The sequence below is a fragment of the Sciurus vulgaris genome, assembly GCF_902686455.1.
Source record: "Sciurus vulgaris genome assembly, contig: HiC_scaffold_261_arrow_ctg1, whole genome shotgun sequence".
Classification (NCBI taxonomy): Eukaryota; Metazoa; Chordata; class Mammalia; order Rodentia; family Sciuridae; genus Sciurus; species Sciurus vulgaris.
This window is the reverse complement of record NW_027632793.1, coordinates 5,334,080-5,341,921: the sequence shown is the minus strand read 5'-3', so window position 1 is coordinate 5,341,921 and position 7,842 is coordinate 5,334,080. Positions and strand designations below refer to the sequence as shown.

General features: G+C 37.1%; 1 long non-coding RNA gene across 1 annotated transcript in view; it reads right to left on the bottom strand.

The window, feature by feature from the left end:
• Positions 1-7,842, bottom strand: part of LOC306652524 — a 1,123,790-nt gene that overhangs the window by 91,539 nt on the left and 1,024,409 nt on the right. The gene's annotated exons all lie outside the window — the stretch shown is intronic.

The following is a 7,842-nucleotide window of genomic DNA, read 5'->3' as shown; positions in this document are numbered from 1 at the left end:
CCAGAGATGGGAGTACAACCAATACCAACTTTGGTTGTCTGCCCATTACATAAAGTAACAGTGGGACTAGTTTTAGGGAAGAGTTCTTCTGCTTTAAAAGGATTAAATATTGTTCATGGAGTTATAGATCCTGATTTTAGAGGAGAAATAAAAATCCTTGCTTCTTCACCAAGAGGTATAGCAATAATAACTCAGGGTGATCGCATAGCACAATTGTTGTTCTTATGCAGTTACTATGATCAATATCCATCAAAAATATTATTAGGGGAAATAAAGGGTTAGGTTCTACTGGCCAAAATATGGTCATGTTAACATGGGGTTTAAAAGATAGGTATATGACAAAGTTAGTCATAGAAGGCAAAAGTTTTGAAGGCTTATTAGACACTGGGACTGACAAAAGAATTATCAAAATTACAGAATGGCCAAAAGCCTGGCCACTTCAACAGGCAGATCAGACTTTAAGAGGATTGGGTATAGCTTCCAATTCTAACAAATGTGCAGCCATATTAAAATGGAATGTGGCTAACCAGGAGTTATGTTCTGATACTGCCCAATGTAATGCAGTTGCAGGCAGTCCTCAGTGGAATCTAAACATGCTGACAGGCCAAGAACCATATGAAGGGCAAGGTAATCAGATTAATTTCCACCCCAGTGTTTATCAACAAATTAACCCTCAACTTTTAATCTATCATTATATGGATGATATTTTGCTAGCTCATAAGAAAAAACCTGTCTTAGAGCAATGTTATAATTCCTTACTAAAGTCACTGGAAAGATGGGGTTTACATATTGCCACTAATAAAGTACAAATCACAGACACCAAAACTTCCTAGGATCAATCATAAATCAAACTATGGTTAAACCCACAAAAATTACTGTTCAGGTGGATGAACTTAGAACTTTAAATGATTTTCAAAAACTTTTGGGTGATATTAATTGGATTAGACCTTACCTTCATTTATCCACCTCAAGTTTGGGCCCCCTGTTTGATATTCTTAAAGGTGATTCTGACCCTCTTTCTAAGCGAGTGCCTACCCCTAAGGCTCGAACAGCTCTCAAGCTTATTGAAACAGCTTTGGAAAAGGCTCATCTTGATCACATTGCCCTAACAAAGCCTTTATCATTCATTGTCTTGGCCACAAATAAGTTATCCACAGGAGTGTTTTGGCAAAAGTGTCCTATTCTATGGGTTCACATAAATTATGCCCCTAACAAGGTCTTAGCCTTGTTACTGAATCTGTGGCAGAATTAATCCTTAAGGCATTAAAAGTATCCCTTTCCACCTTTGGATTACATACCTCAACTATCACTACTCCATATACTACTGATCAGATACAACATCTTATTAATAATTCAAATTCATAGGCTATAGTCTTTACTATTACTTCTGCTGTGTTTGAAAATCATTTGCCATCTGATCCTCTTCTCCAATTTTGGAGTCAACATCCTATAATTTTTCCTAAATTCACCCAAAAAGAACCTATTATAGGAGCTACCCTTATATTTACTGATGGATCAAAAAATGATACGGGTGCTATTACTATAGATAATGTTACAGAATCATTGTTGTTTAATACTCTATCTGCACAACAAATGGAACTATTAGTAGCTATAGAAGTATTCTATACTTTTAACCTATTCTTTTAACCTATTCTTTGATAGCAAATATGTTGTTAATGCTGTTCAAAATTTAGAATTAACTGGTATGATTTCCCTAACCTCCAATATTGCTAAATATTTGCAAAGTTTACAAAAACTTATTTGTGACAGAAAAAAATCCTTTTTATATTGGGCATGTTCGGGCTCATACTGGCCTTCCAGGTCCTTTAAGTTTACACAATGATGTAAACATTACATTAACATGTATGCATTAATAGACATGGCCACCAGAGACCCACACATCTTTAATATGCTTGAAAATGCAAAAACTTTTCATTCCAAATTTCATATAAATGCTTCCACTCTATGCACATGCTATAAAATTACTAAGGCAACAGCTCGGGACATAGTCAAGTCTTGTGCTAAATGTGTTACATTTATTCCTAAACCCTTGTTAGGAGTAAATCCAAAAGAGCTTCAGCCCAATCATATTTGGCAAATGGATGTAACTCATTATTCACAATTTGGAAAACTACAATGCATTCATGTGTCTATTGATACCTTTGCAGGATTTATTATGGCCTCTGCTCTTACTGGAGAAAAAACCAAAGATGTAATAACACACTGTTTACACTCTTTCTCCATCCTAGGAGTTCCCAAACAAATTAAAACAGATAATGGTCCTGGATATACATCCCAGGCCTTTAAACAATGTTGTTCCACCTTTGATATTCAACATGTCACAGGAATTCCCTATAATCCTACTGGACAAAGCATTGTTGAGCATGCCCATTTAGCACTTAAAAACATGCTTTATAAACAAATCTGGGGAATAGTGGCATCATGCAGATCCCCAAAAGACAAATTGTCTGTTGTCTTGTTCATTTTAAATTTTTAAAATCTTGATTCTGAGGGCTGATTGGCTGCTGACCATCATTCAGAGCCTAATAAAATGCATCTATCTCAAGTGCTCTGGAAGAACATTCTATCAGGACAATGGAAAGGCCCAGGTCTGGTATTAATCTGGGCCCGAGGGTCTGTGTTTTCCCACAGGATGCACAATCGCCAATTTGGGTGCTGGAGAGATTGGTCAAGGCCTCAACAGAGACCCATAAACAGGAAGAAGATGAGGAGTCTTTTCCCGCTGATGGTGCTGGCAAATTCTCGCCAAATTAATGGAGGAGACTGACGTGAACTATGGGGGATAGTGAAGATGTGGCCCTATCCTGTATCCCTTACCAACTCCTCTATTCTATATCCTCCTGTTTTTACAACATTTGGCCACATTTCTGCAGTCCGCTGTTCTATGGGGAAAAGAATGGTTTGGGTTTTTGTCCAGGGGAGGTCTCTTGTGTGTTGTATCTGTCCTGTGCATATACAAAATGCATATGCATCCATGCAGAGAAACAGCTATTATTCCCCAAGTTCTCATTGCAATTGATGCTCGCCCTTCCTCCCAAGTCTGGTTAAATATGCTGGACCAGTAGTCAATTATGGGTAAGATTCATGGAGAGCTCATACCAACCTAAGACAGGAAATGAGGGCTAGAGCCTCATTGTCCAATGACGGGTAAGGATACTGCTTTGCTGTGGACAACCTAAGACAGGCACGGTCTCTTTTATAAACAGAAAGGGGGAGTTGTGGCAGGCGAAACCTGGGGCCCAGGATTATGCCACGTGCATCTAAAGATGGTGACTGGCAGAGAGTAAACGGCATCCTAATTATGCCTGGAGAATGGCAGGACACGTTTACAATTGGCTGTATGATAATCAGTTCAACTGCCTAGCGTGTGGACAGATATACTTTACATGTATGCTCGAGCAAGTGATCGTTTGACTTTTAACAGTTTTGGATGAACATATCTGGTTACAATTGCTTATGCATGAGAATGCTTATATATTGAGGGTGCTATTTGAATAAAGGGAAGCTGCTTATGAACCTCTGAAGTGTACGTGTCTTCTGTCCCACTGGTCAGGCCGTAAGCATGAGAAACAGTGCCGAGCCACTTGGAGCAAGCCAGGCAAGAAAGCCGCGGTTTTCCATAAGCGGAGCAATGTGGAGCAGCCAGGCAAAGAATCCATGGTTTTCTGTAAGCAGCGCGAGCTGCTTGAAGCAGCCCCAGCGAGAAGCAGTGGTTTTCCATAGAATGGACAACAACCATTCAAAAAATGTTCAACATCTCTAGCAATCAGGTAAATGACACAATAAGATTTAAGATCACTTCATTTGGAATGGTATTGATCAAGAATACAATGATAAATGCTGGCCTGACTGTGGAGAGAAAAGAAACTTGTGCATTGTTGGAAGCACTGTAGACTAGTACAATCACTCTGAAAAGCAATTTAAAGTTTCCTCAGAAAACTAGAGATGGAACCACAACATTCCACTCCTATTTATTTTTGTAAAATAACAAAAATCAGCATAACACAGTGATACAGCTCCTTCAATGTTTATAGTAGTTCAATTCACAAGAATTGCATTATAAAATCAATCCAGATGTCCATCAATGGATGAAAAGGTTAAGAACTTGTATATATACACAATGTCATCCTACTTACCATATAGAAGAATTAAACTATGTCAACTGCTAGTGAATTGGTGGAAATGGAGAATACCGTGTTAAGTAAAAAATGTGAAACTGAGAATCTCAAAGGTCAAATGTATTCTCTCATAAGCAGAAGATAGAGTAAAACAAAGGAGAGAAGGAGGAAAGGATATAAATATGAGAAGATATAGGGAACATCATTGTGTAGAAAAATATTGAGGGACCAACTGGATGGACTAGAAAGAAAATGCAATGGAGAATGAGGTCTTCAAAACTGATGGTATGTTCATGCATAAATAAGGAATATAGAATTTCACTGTTATGTATAAGTAAAATCAACCAATAAAAACTAAATAAATACACAAGGGAAAGGTTGTCTATTAGAGAAGAGGAAAGAGAACAATGGAGGGGAGGAGGGACAGATGGAAAGAGGGCAGGAAAGGGATTGAATCATGAACTAAAGTCAAATTCCACACATGTGTAATTTTGTTGGGATAAACATGACAATACTACTATGTACAACAATTACTATCTATACATTACATATTCAACTCCTGTGTGTAACTATTAAGATCAAATAAAAATAAGGCTATGAAATATGTTCTCAGTCTTAATGTAATTCTAGGACTCTAATACACATCTATTTTCAAAATTCTTTTACTCTGATGCCATTTTAGTTGCTACTTAATGTGACTTAGAAATTTAGGCAAAACATAATTCAGAAATTGTGCATATCAATGAGATTAATACTGATCAATATCGATGAACTATTGTTTGCATAATTAAAGACACTAAATTATTTTCATTTATAATGGACAAAGCTGAGGAGAAAGAGAAGGTGTTGCTTACAATGTACATAATATTTCAATTTCTAAAACTGTGTAACCTAACAAGGCTTAAAATATTACAATGGGAATATGATATTTGTAGTAAACCTGAGGAAAATGTTTTTTTAAATGCTAATTTCTGAGACTTGGAAGACAGCAAAGTAGAAGAAGCTGTCTTCCATGCTTTAAGACCAAAGTAGTGGGTGTGAAGCTTCTCAGCCTAGGTGGGTGAAGGAGAGATTTCACCAAATTAAATACTGAATACTCAAAGAGCCTTATAGACTCAGAAATTTGAGTATGAAAACCAGAAAAAAAAAAAAAAACATAGCCCACCACCAGTGACTGCTGGAGTGAATTTGGCAGAGCTTTGTCATTTACAAATGTGAGCATGGGAGGCTAAATTACAACCTGCACCTTGGAGTGTCTTGGTACAGAGAAATCTGACATCAAAAACACTGCCTAAACTTACACAACTCAGAGACTGCACTATATAATGGTGCACAAAAACCATGCTTTTGTGCTTAAAAATCAAGCTCTGTGTCTGAACTGGCCATGCAGACAGGTGGAGCCACTTGGGGATAAGTGTGCCATTATGACATCTGCAGGACCTGTGACATCAGGAAACACACATTATGCATGTGTGTGCACACATACATGCGCACACACACACACACACACACACAAATATAAGTGCACAGCTGCAATATCATATAGGGTGACTATTAAGGGGCCTAGGCTGTACCTGACAGAACATTAGAGAAATGGACAGAGTAGACTGTACATAGGGCGATTCAAGTTGAAAGGGGGATGGAGGGGCTCTACTCATTTCTACTTTGTGTTTTGGAGTTCAAAGACCATCTGAAAGGGGCCAACAGTATGAACAAGTGAGGGTGAATTCACTCAAGGCTTAAATCCAAAGAGACTTGTCCATGGGCTGCAGTGAGTGTAGAATCAGCCCCATGAACCATGACTGGATTTCTTGGGAGGCTCCTGAGTACCAGTTCCATGGAATTGACTGGCTGCTGTGTAGCTCAGGAGCAGGTCAATTAATTCTCTCCAAATAAGGTCCCATCCAGCAATTCCTGCTTAGACCTAAGCCAATTAGATCTCAGTGCCAGCTGCTGGAACATTCCTTAAATAAAGCTGGAGAATATGTAGCCTGGGAGTGCATCGAACTGGTCATAATGGATAATAAGACAACTGCATTAAGCCCTAACACATTCCACTGCATGCAGAAGAAAATCTGTCTTAAATAAAACAGCTTCAGTTTTAGAACACATCAAATGGGAACACAAAAACAGGAAAGTGTTAACACCTCCTTCCCTTGCTCTATCAGTACATAACTCAAGAAAAACTGAAAAAAAAAATGCTATTGTAAATAGAAAAGGAACCACCCATTCCAGTCAGATATTTGACCACCTTAGTGGAGAAGTTTTCTTCTTTTGTCTCTTAAGATTTTGGATATTTTAACCTTTTTGTTATATCTTATGACTTTTTATTCTGTTCATGAGTGGGGTTGCCTCTGAGTTCCAGCTGTATTGATTGGTTCAGGAACATACATAAATACACATATTTGTCTCTTTTTCTCTCATATATAAATAATGAAACATAATTATTTGCTTTTAGCATTTCTTGTGAGGGAACAGTTTTTTGGATTGTATATCATTTTTTTTGTACTTTTTTATTTTTCAACACTCATTCTCTTTTTTAAAATATTAGTTGTAAATAGACACAATATCTCTATTTAATTCATTCTTATTTGGTGCAGAGGATAAAACCCAGTGCCTCACATGTGCTAGGCAGGTGCTCCACCACTGAGCATCAATCCCAACCCTCTCATTCTCTCTTATCTTCTAGTAACAAATTCTATTGTTCTCTTTTGCTCTTGCCCAAAACCTTGTTTCTTTTATATTTCCAATCCTTTTATGAACATTACCTACCACATATATTCTGTGTTCTCTGTTCACTTTCTTATAAATCTTAACAAACTTTGTGAGACACATTCTTTTTCCCTAATTAACTGTATTTTCACATTGTAACTACTGCCCCAACCATTAATGCTACTACAATCATTACTGTTGTTGGTGATATGGTTGACACCTGCTATTGGCTTTAAAGCCACAGTTACTTCATGGTTATTGGTTTTACTTTTAACAATTACTGAATTCACTGTTCTACTTCATTGGTACCAACTAATGTTTAAGACATCAGTGTAGGATCTGGGAATTTATTTTAACTATATGGTATATCTTCAACAGTAATCACTATTGTCTATTTCAATACTATTCCATGATGTGCTGGGAACCCGTAATGACACCAAGAGTTCATAGGTGGAGAGAATCTGCTGCTGAACTAAACATTCCCTGACATTACTTCAACTCAAAAAAGGGAGCAGACAAAACACCCAAACCATTAAAAAATAATCCAAGGAGGGAAAAAAAAAGAGGAAACTGGGATGAACTCCTTTGTATCTACACATATTAAAAACAGAGATGTCCAGAACAAATAAATAATTACACATAAAAGGATATGTGGAAAAATAGAACGAGGAATCCACCATAATTGGTACACAGGACCAAGACCTCTGAAAAGATGAGAAAACAGACAACTATAATCCCCCCAAATTTGTAATCTCCAAACAAAGATCCCATTGATGAGGTAGATCGAAACCCAGGGAAGGAGTGTTTTAATAAACCTTATTATCAAAATGATCAAAGAACTAGAAGAAAATATAAGGAAGGAATTAAGGGAGAAATTACAGGATGTGAAAGATCACTTTAATAAAGAAATACAAATATTGAAAAGAAATCAAACAGAATTCCTAGAAATGAAAGGAATGATCAATCAAGTTAAAATTTCACTTGAAAGCAT